Genomic DNA, 16,234 nt, shown 5'->3' on the forward strand with positions numbered 1-16,234 from the left:
GAGGATTCCATATACATGCCTGGGCAGGAAAGGTGGAGGGAGGCAGAAAAAACCTGGGAGGTGTGTTGATGTGGGTGCTCACACAAGGGCTGGGGTGGAGGAATGGGGTGTTAGATAAAAAGGAACTGTTATTAGTGCCAGAAGTTTACAGGAGTTGAAGTTAAGAACTGACATAGATGGAGTGGTGGCAATGGAGGTCTGACTGGAGGAGGCTGAGGGAGGAATGGGCAGACTGAGTTAGACCCCACTTGTAGGAATTCCCATAAGAAGAAGTCTTACTAGAAGGAACACCAGTTAAAACTTGAGTTTTTCCTTAAGGGTAGGGGAATGACTAAGACACATCTATTTACCAAATGAGTAAAAAGGCCCAGTAGGAAGGCTGAAGGTATAGGAAACCGTAGTTGATGGATGGAGGTCCTGGAGGATCAGAGGATGGACAGAGAGGACGTTTGTTCTTGGACAGGAAGGGGGCTGGAGGAAAGGAGGCAGTTCTCTCTGTGGTTCTCAGTTAATAGGTTACAGGAGCTAGAGGTTGAGGGCATTTACACCTGGGATCTCCATTTTCCTAAAGAAACAGGAGACAAAGTTTTATGCTGGGCATGTTCAAGGATTGTGGAAGTAGCTTGAGAAAAATTAGGAATATGTGGATTGAAAATTAGGGGAAATGAGTGTGAGGCATGGCTGGTGGCATTGAGAATCCAGCGAGAACACCCATGTTTAATGGCAGGGATGGAAGCTTCTCAGAATTAGAAGATTTTATTTAGCACTACTCCATTTCCTAGGTATCAGATTTTAGAAGATGGGTTGTGACATTGAACCAGAATTGGGGTTTTGATGGACAAGAGTGGGGGAATGAGAGTAATAATGATACCTAATGTTTACTTAGTGCATCCTCCGCTCCAGACACAAAGATCTATGCTCTTTACGTGTATTGTCTTTTAAAATTTCTTAACAACTCTTGGAGGTCAAGTTAATATTAAGTCCACTTAACAGATGAGGAAACTAAGTGTAAATAAAATTAGCCCAAATTCACGTATGTAGAACATGCTAGAAATAAGATTCAAAACCAGGCAGTCCCACTCATTCCAGAGGCAGAAAATGATTCAGATAGTCAATGATTCAGATAGTCAATGAATTTGAAAGAGAATGAGGCTAAAAACTGACTGGTAGGTTGGAAGAAAATTAAGGATCTCAAGGACTGCTTCAAACACTCCCAGGTGTATGGAAGGATGGGCTGGAAGGAGAGCTGGTTGTGTTGATAGTACAGACAATTGGTGTGACTATGGGAATGGAGCTCAGGTACAGGTTTCTGGGGTTGAGAAGGCCAAGCAACCAAATGCTAGTGTTTTGGATTTGGTTGAGGATGTTGAAATATCTCAAATCGATGGAGCTGAAGGCAATCCATTAATAACTGGCTCCACAATGGAGGAGGTTGACTATGCTTGATATCTGCACCATGGATTGGACTTTGTTTTTTAACCATGGCCACTTTCTCTGCTATTCCTGGTTCTCAGGAACTGTCCATTCCTAATGGCGCATTTCCTCCAAAGGGGACTTTCCTAGGCACACTTTCCTCCTCACAGGGGGCAGGACTGGAATTCCATGTGAGGACCCAGGTGACTGTCTCCTTGGAAGGAAGTGATGGTGTTCCAGGGAGGCCAGGGCCACATCCCCCAGGTGAGGGGCTCGGAGAAGCCACAGACCCATCTGAGAAGAAACAAGGCAATCGCTAGAGCCATCAGTGTTTTTCCTTTGCTGTTCCGTGCTGGTTGGCTTGGCAGATTTACGTCCAGGAAAGTGTGTGTGTGTGTGTGTGTGTGTGTGTGATTTGTTGATGACAACTGCCCTAAAGAATGAAAACAGTGTCTAGGTGTGCAGGGATCGCTAGTCTATTCCTGACAGAGAAAAAGGCCTCTGGGTTGGTCTGGGGAAGACATAGCAGGAGGGGACGCTGTCTGCCTCACAGTCAGGCTGGGGAGGGGACTGCACGGGACAGAGCACAGCTAGCAGTGCCAGGAGGATGGGAGGAGCTCAGGCCACCCCACCTGAGCCAACCTGGCCAAAGAAGTAGCCTGGAAATAGAAGTAGAAAAGAATTATGGGATTCTCTGACAGTCCCTATGTCCATGAGGGACTTTTTAGATTGTTTTTATGACTTTTATGGAGCCACTATTCCCATGGTTTATTCCCAAAGCAGTGTTGTGGTTCAAAGGACACAGCATACACAACCCAAAGTAATTTCAAAACAATTTATGTTCTTTTCTTGTACATCTGCAGACCCATGAAGTGAAAGCATGGCCTCCACCAATACTTCTTAAATTCTCCTTTTCTTCTCCCTCACATTGCCTCCCTCACAGCAGCTGTTCCCCACGGCTTGGGTCTCAAAGTCCCCTGAACACAGCCATGGGCTCTCACCTCTGGGCCTGTCACTCATCCTCAGCCTCTGTCCCTTCCTCTCCGCTCTCCAACACAGAAGCCCTGGCAGTGACATGGTGAGGTTGGGGACCCAGGGGGTGGGGAGGGGAGAGACTGCATCAGGCCAGGCTAGAATGCTGCTCAGCAAGCATGGGCTGGCGACTAGGGCAAAGCCATCTTGTATTAATAAAGTTAATATGTTTTATTCCTACCACCAATATAATGGCCTCCTCAAGGAGATGTCAGTCATCACTAAGCCCCTTATCTGCTTCTTCTGCTCACATTCTCATGCCTCTCCTGCCAGCTCTGCCTTCTTTTACTCTGAGTGTGTGTTAGCATTTGGGGCGCCTGCAGGTGCCTGGCTGAGTTCACTCAGACCCTGTTACCAACCTCAGGACCAGGGAGCGAGCAACCTCATGAACTGAGATGAAGCATTTAACCCCCTTCCCTTTGTAAGACCAAGAGCTCTGACATGAGGAGTTCAAGGAGCTCTGAGAACAAGAAGCCACTTGACCCTCTGGCTGTCACTCCAAAGCAAGGGTGGACTCTTCTCACCTCCAGAATCCATTCACACCTGCTCTGTGACAGACCAGGGGGCAAGTGCCTGACACCTGTAGGATTTTAGCACGGGGCTCGTCTTCTGCCTTGGAAGCACAGTAAGGGCCAAGTCTTCAACCAGCATTAGCTGAGGACCAGTTTATCTCCATCCGCTGGAACTATGCCCAGACAAGCTCCATTTCTGAGGTGTGAAACCCCAGAGACCTCGTTTTTGGCTTCTCCAGCCTGAGGTGCTGCCTGAGGTGCCCTTTCCTGCTGTGGGTCCAATCCCTCCCCTTTTTCTTCTGTCCTAATCTGATCTTCCCATAGTGAGGATGGGGTGGCTCCTAGGAATCCAATGCTGCATGTTAATTTCTAACTATTCATAACCCCCTTATTTCCCTTTCCCCTCAGTATGTTTAGATGCTTCTGAGTCTTCAAGACCCATTTTCCAGCTTCTATTAATGATCATCTTTCAGAATATGGAGGCAGACATTTTTACTCAAGTATCTGCTACAGGGACCTTGGACCTGTAAATAATTATCTTTAGGAGCTCCTGTTGTGGCTCAGCATGTTAAGAACCTGACATAGTGTCTATGATGATGTGGGTTCAATCCCTGGCCTTGCTCAGTGGGTTAAGGAGCTGATGTTGCTGTGGCTGTGGCCCCGGCTACAGCTCCAATTCGACCCCTAGCCTAGGAACTTCCATATGTCCTAAGTGCAGCCCTAAAAAAAGAAAAAAAAAAAAAAAACTTTAGCTGCTTTAGCCCAGGCTCCTTCTTTATATTCTGCTGTTCTTGGCTTACATCCTTTCTTCTCATGGTCACCATTTGATGGAAAAATAGTGGCTACTCCCTCTCTAGCCTCCTATTTATGTCTCTGGCAGGAAGCAAAAGAAGGGACTGTGGGAAAAGGGGTGCTGTCTATGGAAAGCAAAACTTCCCAGATATTCCCCGCTGACTCCTCTCCTGTCCCTTTGGCACACAGGCCACAACTCTCAGCTGCAAGGGAGATTGCGAAATGTAATTTTCTAGTTGGTACCTTACCTCCTGGTGTGATTCTGTGTAAGGGAGAAGGAATAATTGACACACGACTGCACTTGTCAGTGTTTGGCACACATGCGAACCCTCTGCCATGAGTGAACCGTAAGTCTGAATATCTGAGTCACCCCCGAATGCTACTTCCAACCTCCATGAGATCTCCAGTGCCCTTGTGGCTCCAGGAGAGCCACTCCAGGGGCCCGATGCTCGCCTCATATCTTTTCACCTTGAATGCAGCCTTTGTGCGCTCATGGAGGAAACAAACATTCAGGCCATACATGATTGATCTTCTTAATCTGAATTCAGCCCTGCACCTTAGATCCAAGCCCCAAGAGACCCGCAGTCCTCTCTGCCCCAATAAGCTGCAATGAGCCATGTTGGTGTGTGGCCCCAGCTCCACTTCTTGGCACCCAGCGCTCTCACCACTGCCCCCTAGTGGCCGACTTCTGCTCTCATTACAGTCTTGCATAACCTCTTGCAGTGCTCACTCCACCTGGCTCCTGTTGATCTCCTTATCTCCCAACAAGCCCAAGGATCAGTGTGGCAGTGCAGGACATTTGTTAGAATGTAGTGAGTGGGGAGGCAAAGAGACTGAATGTGAAGCAAACTCAGGGTATGGCAAAACCAGAAATGCTGTCAGGTTGATAGTTACGTTCTCATCACTTTTGTTTTGCCAAAGGAGCCTCCAGGAAATGGCCAGGAAAGGGACAGGAGCCAGTCAGGGAAGAGCCTGTGGGGCCAAGCGGTTACTAGAGAGGCTGAAGGGGTCTCTTTTATGGTGATGACTGCCTGGCGAGGAAGACACGCTACTGGAACATCTTGGTGCTTTGCCAAGACCCCGCCAAACCCATCCTAGCAGGACCCAGGCTTCCCAGCTTACTGTAGCCCTGACCTTTCTCCATGAAGTCATGGATGTGCGGATTGGCTGGAGCAAGGTTTTCCTGTGGCCATTTTCAGCCTCACCTGCTATTTACTCATTTCTCCCTACTTTCCTGGGAAGTCCCTCAACCTTCACTGCCTTCCACCTGTAACTTCCTCCTTCATGCTCTGGGCGTTTGCCCACTGAGGCCTGGTGGGCGCTGCTAGATGCTTAAGGCCTTAATAAGATCTGTAAACACACACCTCCAGCAGCATCACTCTTGCCTGCCTCAGAAGCTTCTTGTTTAAGTGAAATCTAAACAGGCTTTAATTATATATCACCTCTCAAGGACCATTTAAGAACCAAACCAGTATTTACAAATGGATTTGAAATTTTCTCAGTAAATGGAATTAATTCTATCTGTTACCTCTTAGTACTTAGAAAAGCAAACAAAAGAGAAGGAAGGCTTATTATTTGTCCAATGATATGGGCATTGGGGCCTCCAGCCCACAGCAGCCAGCCTTAGGATTTTATCCAGTTGGAAACACAAACTTGTAATGTATTTGATCAGAGAGAATAAGAATTGCTTCAGAGAGGGTTATTGTTCCTTCTGAGTAGAATTTGCCCAAGTCAAAGAAGGCAGATAGCAGCAGTGTCGGCACCCACCTTACACAGCAGCATGCTGATGGCACTGGGGAGAGCCTCCTTCTGCAAGTTTCACCAGCACAGTCCCTGAACAAGGCCAGTGTCCATCCCACCTGGAGTGGAGTCTGGTCTTACCTATGAGGTCAAAGCCAAAGATCTGAGGAGTCCTAGGCCCAGGGAAGCCCAGTCACCCCTCACCCCAACAATGTGAGCTCAGCTGTATTAATGGTTAGTGCCTCAGTTTCCCTATTAGTCTGTGCTGTACTAAGACTAAAAATGTACCTTGAATTTTAACTTTTTAATCTGGACCCTCATGCTACCCCTTATCCTTGTTAACTCATTTCTACCCAGCCCTCTCGAGCACCACTGGCCAAGAGAAATCGAATGCGAGCCCTATATATGACTCAACATTTTCTAACAGCTACATTAAAAAAGTAAAAGGAAATAGGTAAAACTGATTTTAATATATATTTTATTTAAACCAATATGTCTGAATATTGTTATTGTCCTTTGACATATAATAAATATTAAATTATTCTTAAGATAGTTTACTGTTTGTGTTTGATACTGAGTCTTTGAAATCTTGTGTTTTGCTATTACAACCCTTCTTAATTAAGACTAACCACATTTCAAGCATGTGTCTACTCTATTGAATAGTACGGCTCCAGGGACTGGCATATGTATTCAAGACTTCCCATTTTTGGCTGTGGTCCTCTTAATTCCTGTGGTGGTTAATTATGTGTGTCAATTTGACTCGGCCATGGAGGGCCCAGATATTTGGGTAAATATTGTTCTAGGTGTGTCTGTGAGGGTGTTTCTGTATAAGATTAACATTTGAATGGGGATGGGCCTCATCCAATCCATTGAAGGCCTGAATAGAATAAAAGGCTGTGTAAGAAAGAATTCTCTCTTCTCTAGTCTTTGAGCTGGGCTATTGGGTTTCTCCTACATTTGGACTTAAAACTCAGGCTGGAATTTATACAATTTAATTTCTTTTTTCCTTTTGTAAATTTTGTGGCTGCACCTGCAGCATATGGAAGTTGCCGGGCTGGGGAATGAATCCAAGCCATGGCTACGACTTAGGCCATAGCTGCAGCATTGTGTAGGGCTGGGGATTGAACCCATACCTCCACAGAAACCCAAGCAGTTGAATTTTTAATCTACTGTGCCATGGCAGGAACTCCACAGTTTTAGCTTCTTGGTTCTCTGATTCTTCTGGTTCCTCAGGTTACTGACTGCAGATTTTAAGACTTCTGGTAAATTTCTTTGTGTGCAAATCCTGTTGGAGAACCCAGATGAATCCCCATAGACTGAGCACATGGAGCTGTCATGTTGATGCCCCAACATGCTAAGAAGATACCAGTTGGTGGGTTCTACCTCCACATGTCAAGGTATAGCAGAGGCAGCTTTCTGAGCTAATCGGGGTCAGGATCCAGGGAGAAATTAGTAGCAGTTATGCAGTGTGATCCCGGTAACAAGATGGCATCGCGGAGCCATCAGCAGAAGGTGGTATCAGAGAATGGAACTAGAAGTCCAGAAAACTGGAACTCTGAGGAATCATTTTCTTTTTCAATTTTTTCTTTTAATTTTTAATTAAAGTATAGTTGATGTACAATGATGTGCCAGTGTCGGCTGTACAGCAAAGTGACCCAGTCATACATATCATACATTCCTTTGCACATATCATCCCCCATCATGTTCTATCCCAAGAGAATGGAAATAGTGAGGAGTCATTTTAGAACGGAACTGTAAAAGTGCGATGAATGCATCTGCCTTGTGAAAGTTGAGAAAAATTAATTCTTGTAGGTGTGGCTGAACTTTGTGTTCTGATGATCGGGGAATGTGCCTTCCCTGAGAAATGTTAGGAGGTTACTACCTGCCATGATGCCCTTGCTCCTGCGGCCCTTCCTGGACACTGAGCTCTGGGATTACTTCTGTTTGCCTTCCTGGCTCCAGCCTTTCCTCGCCCTCCAGTGATCTTTACATGAGGCAAACAGCATTCGGCCAGTCAACTCCTGGCTTGCAACCATTTTGCCTGTGGTGTGATGCTCAAATTCCCAGCAGCGTATTCAAGAATATTCATATCTTCTCAACTGTGGTGGCCTCAATCCCTATTCAGCACATGACATTTTATGCTCCTTGCCCCATCATGTTTTTTTCGTATCCCCACCTTTGCGAATGGTTTTCTCCTTGCCTGGAAGTCACTACCCTTCCCATTCTTCAACTGAATGCCTCTATTCCTCTTCCAAGAAAGAGTATGGGCATCACTTCCTCCAGAAATCTTCCCTGACATTCTCTCTTCTCTTCATTCTAGGTTAGATTAGATGCTAGTATCTTATATTCTTCATTCTAGGTTAGCTTAGATGCTAGTATCTTGTATTCTCAGCTTACCTCTGTAATAGCCCTCATCTTACTACATATTAATCACTTGTTTGCATGTTTGTCTTCCATATCAGACCAAGATTCTATATTCTCAGGACACAGCTGAGCTCAGCCTGGGTGGCCTCACAAAAGTTTAGGTAGTGACTAATGCCTGGGTCTGCCTAGCATCTCTGAAGCCCATCCACTGGAATTAGGCCTCTCTGCTCTGGGCTTCCTATTTGATTCAAACCATGATTCCTCAACCATCTCATGGCTATGTTAGCATTTGCAGGGCCTGTGCCTTTAGGAAAGCAGTTTGTCAACATGTATACAGAAAAAGGCTGTGTGTCCAGAGATCTTTATTGCAGCATTGCCTCTGATAGAAAAACAGAAGAAACAATCAAATTATGATGAATAAGTAAATTATAGCATGCCAGCGAGTTGGAATTTATGCAGTCTTAAAAACCATGATTATGAAGACAGCGGAGCAGCATCAAAGAGGAAGGACTCAGTACTTTTTGTGTCCCCTGCCAAAGAGAAAAATCCAACTCCATTAAACAATCCTTGGTCTGTTGATTCATTCATTAATTCAACAAATATTTGTTGAATACTGACAGTATACAAAGCAAGAAGTCTAGATTTTTAATAAGGATTTTAAGGGGAAACAAGATATAATTACATCACCCATCACCCAAACAGCATTTGTGCTCTCACAAAGTTCCACTTTGAAATGCTCTTAAAAACTCTTTCCACCTTGCCAGTCTAGCTGCACCTTTCCCCCTTTCTAACATTCCCCATTTCTTTATATCCTTTCATGTCTTGAGCGAGTAGTTTAATCTATCTTTCTCCTAGTTTCTCCAGTCTTGCATTCTCATGTTCATTACCTCTGTCAGCAAGCCCAAAGGATTTTTTAGGATTTATTTTCCTTAGAAGGCAGTGGAGAGATTGTAAATGATGAAATGTGTTTCTCTGCTACAGTATTTGTTCAGTCGCCCCAAATGTGCTCTGGGAGCAGGACACCTGATCGGAGAGGTTGGTCACCTGGATCGTGGTCCACTCTGAGCTCAGGTTGGTGCGGCAGACACAACAGCCCTCTGTGCAGCTACCCCTCTTGGGGACTGGCTAGCCACTCCCTGGAGTTTTCAGGAGGGTCTGAGGCTAGTGCTGATTACGCTCACAGGGGGTTTCAGGGAACAGCTCCTGGCTAAGGCACACTCGCGCTAGGGATAATTTCCCCTCTTAGAGCTGGGAGGAGGGGGAGCAAGAGTCCCCTGGCCTAGTTCTAAGTATGGCCCAATGGTATGTAAATAATTCATATATTTTAAATAACAAAATAAATATTTTATGGGTCTTTAAAATTCAGGAATGAACTAAATCCTTGAAACCCACAGATTAAAAGCTAGCCTTGGAGCAATGTCACTAGGATGGCAACATAGGTGGTTCCTGATTCTGTTCCCCTTCACAGGAGGATCAGCTACAACCATTCGTGGACAAGGTGCCACTGAGAGACTCCAAGAACATGGTAGTGAGTTGGAAGCACCCCCTGCACGCACCAAGTCAGAGGGCATTAGAAGGGTGAGAGGAGCTAGCTATAGGCTGAGCACTGCCCCTCCCCCCAGCTGGTACAGTACCATGGCCAGAGGTCTCCTGGAGTCTAGATTCCTCCAGCAGGAAGAGGGAACTAGGGGTGGCATTCAGGAGGTCACATCACAGGAGCCCGTACTCTGGTTTTTGCCTTACAGGGATTGTGGGCAAATCTGCAGACTCAACCAGTGGGAATCTGACTGAAAGCTAACCTTGAGTCACAAACAGCATTGCATGGGTAAAATGTTGCTGTTCGTGGAAATGCTTAATTCTGAGCTGACAGAATTTCACACTCAAGGGCCTTAGAAATCCAGTTTGATTGTCTGGGCTTCCTCTTGTGAGATACCAAGAAGGATGTTGCCTCTTTCTCTGTCTCACGAGGCTTCTGTGTCATCTGAACAACAATCTCTTGGTCCAAACATAGTAGAATTCCTGTTTCTGCACACCGTTGTTGCTGAGGGAAGATTTACAATCCATTCCTGACCATTTTGGGTAAATCTCAGAAACACGGTTAATTAAACTTGGTGGGAGGGTGTGTAGTTATCGAGCAGAACAATAAGGTTGGTGGGAGTTGCATAATTTTTCTGTTTGTCTCTATTTCCCATGAGGATTTCAGTGATGATATAAAGTACTTGAAGCAATATGACTAGAATATTTCCTCCAAAGAGTTGCTTATTCTCAGTCCATCTATTTTAAAGTATAATGCTTATTGATTTTTTTATATAATTATAGATGTATGACCATTACATCAAATTTGGAAAATATGGAAAAGCATAAAGAGGGAAAGAAAAGGCATCCATAATTAGGTCACATGGAAATAACCACTGTCATTATTTTGCGGAGAGAGAGAAGGTCTAATTTCTATGTATAAGAGTTTTTTTCCCCTTCTCTTTGTTCTCTTAGCACACCCCTTGTGGTTTGTTTGTTATCTGGGTTAAAAGTGGTTTTGAAGGAGGGTATCCTCTTCTTCAACTTGGCTCCCCCCATCTTCTGTATCATAGGTTCTGGCAATGGCCCGTTTTTGGAGTTAATTTAAAATTTGTGTAATGTGAGCTTTTGATGTAATGATCCTGGAAGACTTATGAAAAAGATTTAAGGCAGCATCTCTCAACTTTGGCACCAGGGACATTTCAGATCAGATGATTCTCTGTGTGTGGGGTTTGCCTGTGCACTGTAGAATATTTAGCAGCATCTCTGGATTTCCCCACTAGATGACAGGAGCATAACCTCCTCCTCCCACTTTTATTTTATTTTTTGTTTTTGGGGGGCTGCACCCATGGCATATGAAGGTTCCCAGGCTGAAGGGGTTGAGTCAGAACTGTAGCTGCCAGCCTACACCACAGCTCATGGCAACACTGGATCCTTAACCCACTGAGCAAGCCCAGGGATTGAACCCATGTCCTCGTGGATACTAGTTGGGTTCATTAACTGCTGAGCCAAGATGGGAACTCCAAGAACCACTATTTTAACATGTCTTGCTGAACATCTGCAAGTTATGGACACCAGAATTTCTGGACTCTTAACTGGTCCTATTTTAGATCATGAAATGTCAAGAAGATAAATATGTTAATAGAATTTCTGAAAACATTAATATTAACATCTGTGTTCCTATTTTTCTTTTGAGCCAATGCCTTGTTTGGTGGGATGTAGATTTTTATAAAGATGTGAGAGGTTGAAATGTGGAAGTCCTGTCAGTCTCAGTCTGGGGTTGGTCAGGGACAGAGCAACTGCCCTGGGTATTTTAATCAGAAAGGGAGTTGATCTAGGGGTTGAGGAGCTTACAGAACTCTTAGAAGAGCTGGGCAGGAGAGTGAGAGCATCAGGGATGCTGCTGGCTTTCAGGGAATCCAGAAAGCAGGAATCCTAGCGCTTTCTTGGCGATTAGGAGGCTGCTGAAATCCCAGAGGGCTTGCTACTGATGATCTCAACAGTTTAGAGCAGCAATGTGAGCCGTTTTTAGGAAGAAAACTGGAAGCTGCTGAGGCATCCACATATCTGCCATCTGCTGATGCCTGAGAGTCTGTGGCTGCTGTGGGACAAAATAATGGCTCTTCTCTCTCTTCTGTTTCGTAGACCTCCTGTGAATGCCTCTCAGTAGCCACGTCTAACAAAAGAAAGGAGCCTTGGAAATGTAGTTTCAAGACTTTCAGCCCTGTGTTACTGGGAAGCTGCCGACAAGGAAGGAGTTCAATAGAGACAGGTGAGAGGATATTGTATTGTGTAATATGGCAGAGGACCCTTCATTACCAGTGTCCCTTTCTTAGCATTTGATTCGAAAAGAGGCATGGCCTACTTCAGTGCCGCTATATTGATAAAATAACCTTAAGGTTCTTTGATCTAAATTGTTTGCCAGATCTTGCCTATTGCTGTGAGATGTGTGGGAGGGATGATATTTCCTGGTGCCAATAAAACAAACATCCACTTGAATAAAAATATGTAAAAAGGTAGAATGATACAGCATATATAGTCTCATATATTATTCATTTATTTAATAATATCTCATGAGGTTACCCAGTAATATTCCCAATTTCAAATGTTCAAGTACAACTTTTTATCATAAAAATAAACTTGGGGAGTTCCCTTTGTGGCTCAGTGGTTAACGATCCCAACTATGATCCATGAGGATGTGGGTCTGATCCCTGGCCTTGCTCAGTGGGTGAAGGATCCAGCATTGCCAAGAGTTGTGGTGTAGGTCACAGATGCAGCTCAGATCTGGCACTGCTGTGGCTTTGGTGGAGGATGGCAGCTGTTGCTCCGATTCAACCCCTGTTTCAAAATATTTCAAAAACATTATTTTAATCCACTTTTTTAGTCATGTTTATTCACATTTGTACACAAATCTTTGTTCCAGGGGAGTTCCCATCGTGGCTCAGTGGAAACGAATCCAACTAGGGGGAGTTCCTGTCGTGGCGCAGTGGTTAACGAATCCGACTAGGAACCATGAGGTTGCGGGTTCGATCCCTGGCCTTGCTCAGTGGGTTAACGATCCGGCGTTGCCGTGAGCTGTGGTGTAGGTCGCAGACTCGGCTCGGATCCCGAGTTGCTGTGGCCCTGGCATAGGCTGGTGGTTACAGCTCCGATTTGACCCCTAGCCTGGGAACCTCCCACATGTCATGGGAGCGGCCCAAGAAATGGCAAAAAGACAAAAAAAAAAAAAAAAAACACCCAAAAAAAACAACAAAAAAAAGCAACTAGGAACCAAGAGGTTGTGGGTTCTATCCCTGGCCTTGCTCAGTGGGTTAAGGATTTAGTGTTGCCCTGAGCTGTATGTAGGTTGCAGACATGGCTCAGATATGGCATTGCTGTGGCTCTGGTGTAGGCCAGCAGCAACAGCTCCAACTGGACCCCTAGCCTGGGAACCTCCTTGTGCCATGGGTGTGGCCCTAAGAAAAGCAAAAAACAAAAATAAAAACAAAAACAAAATCTTTGTTCCCAACTTTGGCTAACTCCCTAGGCACAGATTTCTAGAAGTGAATTACTCATATGAAACTGTGAATTAATTGCTTTACCAAATGTTTGTAGTGATCACCACCAGCGGTGCATGTGATGCTCCATTTTCTGACACTTCGGAGCAGTGAGATCAAGCTGTTTGTCTTAAAACAAATCAAGAAGATTTTGCCATTTCTATAAGCAAATATTATTTCATTGTTGTATAATTTTACATTTCTTTGGTTTCACCAAAGGGGTGGAACTATGTGATTTTCTTTATTTAGATCCTGCACATGTCTTTAAAAATACTTATTATAATACAATATAAGCTCAAGGTACAAAATTCAAAATGAGCAAAAAGACATATGGTGAAAAATAAGACTCTTTTCCACGCTTCTATTCTAGCCAATCAGCTTCCTTCCCAGGAGACAACCATTTGCCTATTTTTAGTGTATACACCAGAGAAATTATACATAGATGTAAGCCAAAATATATATGTGAATATGTGAATATGTAAAATTATGTGTGTATATGTACACATTAAAAATTTTTATATATGAATTATACATAAATTATATATACTATAATTCACATATATACATATGTAATTTATACCTTTTACCAAAACGTAGACTATAATTCATGCTGTTCTGAAACTTAACAAAATCAATTAGAGTTCTTTCCATATATTAGTACATAAGGATAGTTCTTATTTTTTTAAATGGCTGTAACATGTCCTATTTTATGCATGTGCTATGATGTATTTAACAAGCCCCCTACTGATGGACATTTTATGTTGTTTTAGATTATTCTAAGCAATGCTGTATTGAATAACTTTGCATCTGCACATTTTGTAAACATACATAAAACATCTCTTGGATAAATTCCTAAAATGAGAGGCACAGGTTATATGTGTTATAAATTTTAATGGATATACACACAGTTATTTCTAGTTTAATTGTAAAATCACTAGTGTTCATAATTGGAAGGAAACAACTACCTACTTCTCTGAGTCAAATGGGGACCCTAGCCTAAGAATTTATTCAAATAATGATGGCTATTGTTTATTATCTGCTAGTCACCGTTCTGAATACTTTACATATAGAAAGAGATTTAATTTTGATCACGGCCTTATGTTTTGGGTACCATCATTGTCTCCATTTTGTTGTTGAGCAAACTGAGGCATGAGTTTAAGGACCATGCCTAAGGCCTTTGGGGGCTGTGAGTGGAGGTGCTCAGATTCTGAATGCAGGCAGTCTAGCTCCAGAGCCTAAGTGGTTAAGTACTCTGCTACACTTGCAGTCAGCCTGAGCTTTTCTTCCTTTTTTCTCATTTCCCACTGGTTTCTAAGGTGTAGATACTGGTAAATTTAGTGATCTTTGTTTGTTGGGTTTTCTTGTCCCCTGGGCTCTTTTTTTATGAGCAGTAATTTCAGATCTTTGTCTAGTTCATTTGGTGTTTAAGGCAGTAATCCTTAGATGTTCATGACACAATGATAGATCACTTGCTAATTTTTGACAGGCGGAAAGGCACATGGGTTTTGATAATTGTGGCTCTGGTCCTTTTTCTTAATATTTTAATTTCGTTCAGTTTTTGAGGTAGACAACCATATCATCTATGAATGTTGTTAATTTGATCTCTTTGATGATATTACACTTCTTATTCATTTTTTCTTTATTAGTGTATTGGCTTGAAGGTCCAGCATACTCTCATGTAATTTTGATGCTCTTTATCTTGCCTCAGATTTTAATGGGAATGAATGCCAACAGTGGTTCATAATGTACAAGGTGTTGGTTGTTTTCTGGGCCCAGAGTCATGATCATTCTCAAGGACGCTCTTTCTTTTTTTCTTTTTAGGACCGCACCCACGGCACATGGAAGTTCCCAGGCGAGGGGTCGAATTGGAACTGAAACTGCTGGTCTTTACCACAGCCACAGCAATGGCATCCGAGCTTACTGTGACCTACACCACAGCTCACGGCAATGCCTTAACCCTGTGAGCGAGGCCAGGGTTCGAACTTGAATCCTCATAGATACTACTCGAGTTCGTAACCTGCTGAGCCACAACGGGAACTTCAGATGCTCTTTCATCATTTACTATGTTCTCAATAAGGAATTGATGTTTAATTTTATCAAATGCTTTTTTATTATTATTATATATTATTACATTAATTGATTGACTATGTTTGATGATTAGATATGTTCTACCGGTCTATTGCTCTAGAACAAACTACCACAAAGTAGTGGCTTAAAGCACTAACAAGGAGCTCCCATCGTGGCTCAGAGGAAACAAATATGACCAGCATCCATGAGGATGCAGATCTGATTCCTGGCCTTGCTCAGTGGGTTAAGTATTTGGGGTTGCCGTATAGGTTGCTGATGAGGCTTGGATCTGGTGTTGCCATGGCTGTGGTGTAAGCCAGCAGCTGCAGCTCTGATTGGACCCATAGCCTGGGAATCTCCATATGCCATGGGTGTGGCCCTAAAAAAAAAAAAAAAGCACTAACCACCACATATTTTTCTTATGAATCTGTGAATTGACCTGGCTCAACTTGGGAAATCTCACACGTTTGCAGGCAGACAGACAGTGGCTGAGATGAGGTCATCTCAAAGGCTTCCTCACTTACCTGCCTGGTGCCTGGGCTGGGGAGACTCAGACTGATGGGGCTGAAGCAGCTGGGCTCCAAGGGTGTCCCACACTTTCTGCATGGTTTCTCCACGTGGGGTCCCAGGGTACCTAAACTTCCCCTGGAGGCTCCCAGGTTGAATGTTCTAAAAGAAACTGGCAGAATATACACGACCATGACAAACAACACCAGAACATAATTCCGGAACATAATTCTGCCACATTCTGTTTGTTGAGGTCATCATAAAGGTCCACCCTCCCAGATTCAAAGGAAGGGGACACAGAGCCACCTCTGGATAGGAGGAGGGTCAAGGAATTTGTAAGCATGTTTTAAAACCATTCCACTTTATGTACCAAATCTTATATGTAGAAAATTCTATGTGGTTGTGCGATCTTTTACTTTGAATGTACAGCTGGACTCAGTTTGCTAGTCCTTAATGTTGACTTTTTTTTTTTTTGGTCTTTTCTAGGGCCACACCTGTGGCATATGGAGGTTCCCAGGCTAGGGGTCTAATTGGAGCTGTAGCTGCCAGCCTACGCCAGAGCCACAGCAATGCCAGATCCTTAACCCACTGATCGAGGCCAGGGATCAAACCTGCAACCTCATGGTTCCTAGTCGGGTTCGTTAACCATTGTGCCACAATGGGAACTCCTATTGACTTTTAATTTGACTACATATTCTTTGATTTCTTTTTGGTGAGTTATGTCTATCTGGTTTTAGCGTCAGAGTTGTGCTAGCT

At 43.8% G+C, this 16,234-nt stretch overlaps 1 long non-coding RNA gene across 1 annotated transcript in view; it reads left to right on the forward strand.

Moving 5' to 3' along the window:
• Positions 1–16,234, forward strand: part of LOC102160043 (uncharacterized) — a 730,195-nt gene that overhangs the window by 89,113 nt on the left and 624,848 nt on the right. Inside the window, exon 4 of the long non-coding RNA XR_014827486.1 lies at positions 11,514–11,640. This is a non-coding gene — a long non-coding RNA (uncharacterized LOC102160043). The remainder of the gene's footprint in view (positions 1–11,513; positions 11,641–16,234) is intronic.

This window comes from Sus scrofa, chromosome 14 (genome assembly GCF_054392235.1).
Source record: "Sus scrofa isolate SSC_HxYL_T2T_F1_AM1 chromosome 14, Sscrofa_HxYL_maternal_Yorkshire_Landrace_v2.0, whole genome shotgun sequence".
Taxonomy (NCBI): domain Eukaryota; kingdom Metazoa; phylum Chordata; class Mammalia; order Artiodactyla; family Suidae; genus Sus; species Sus scrofa.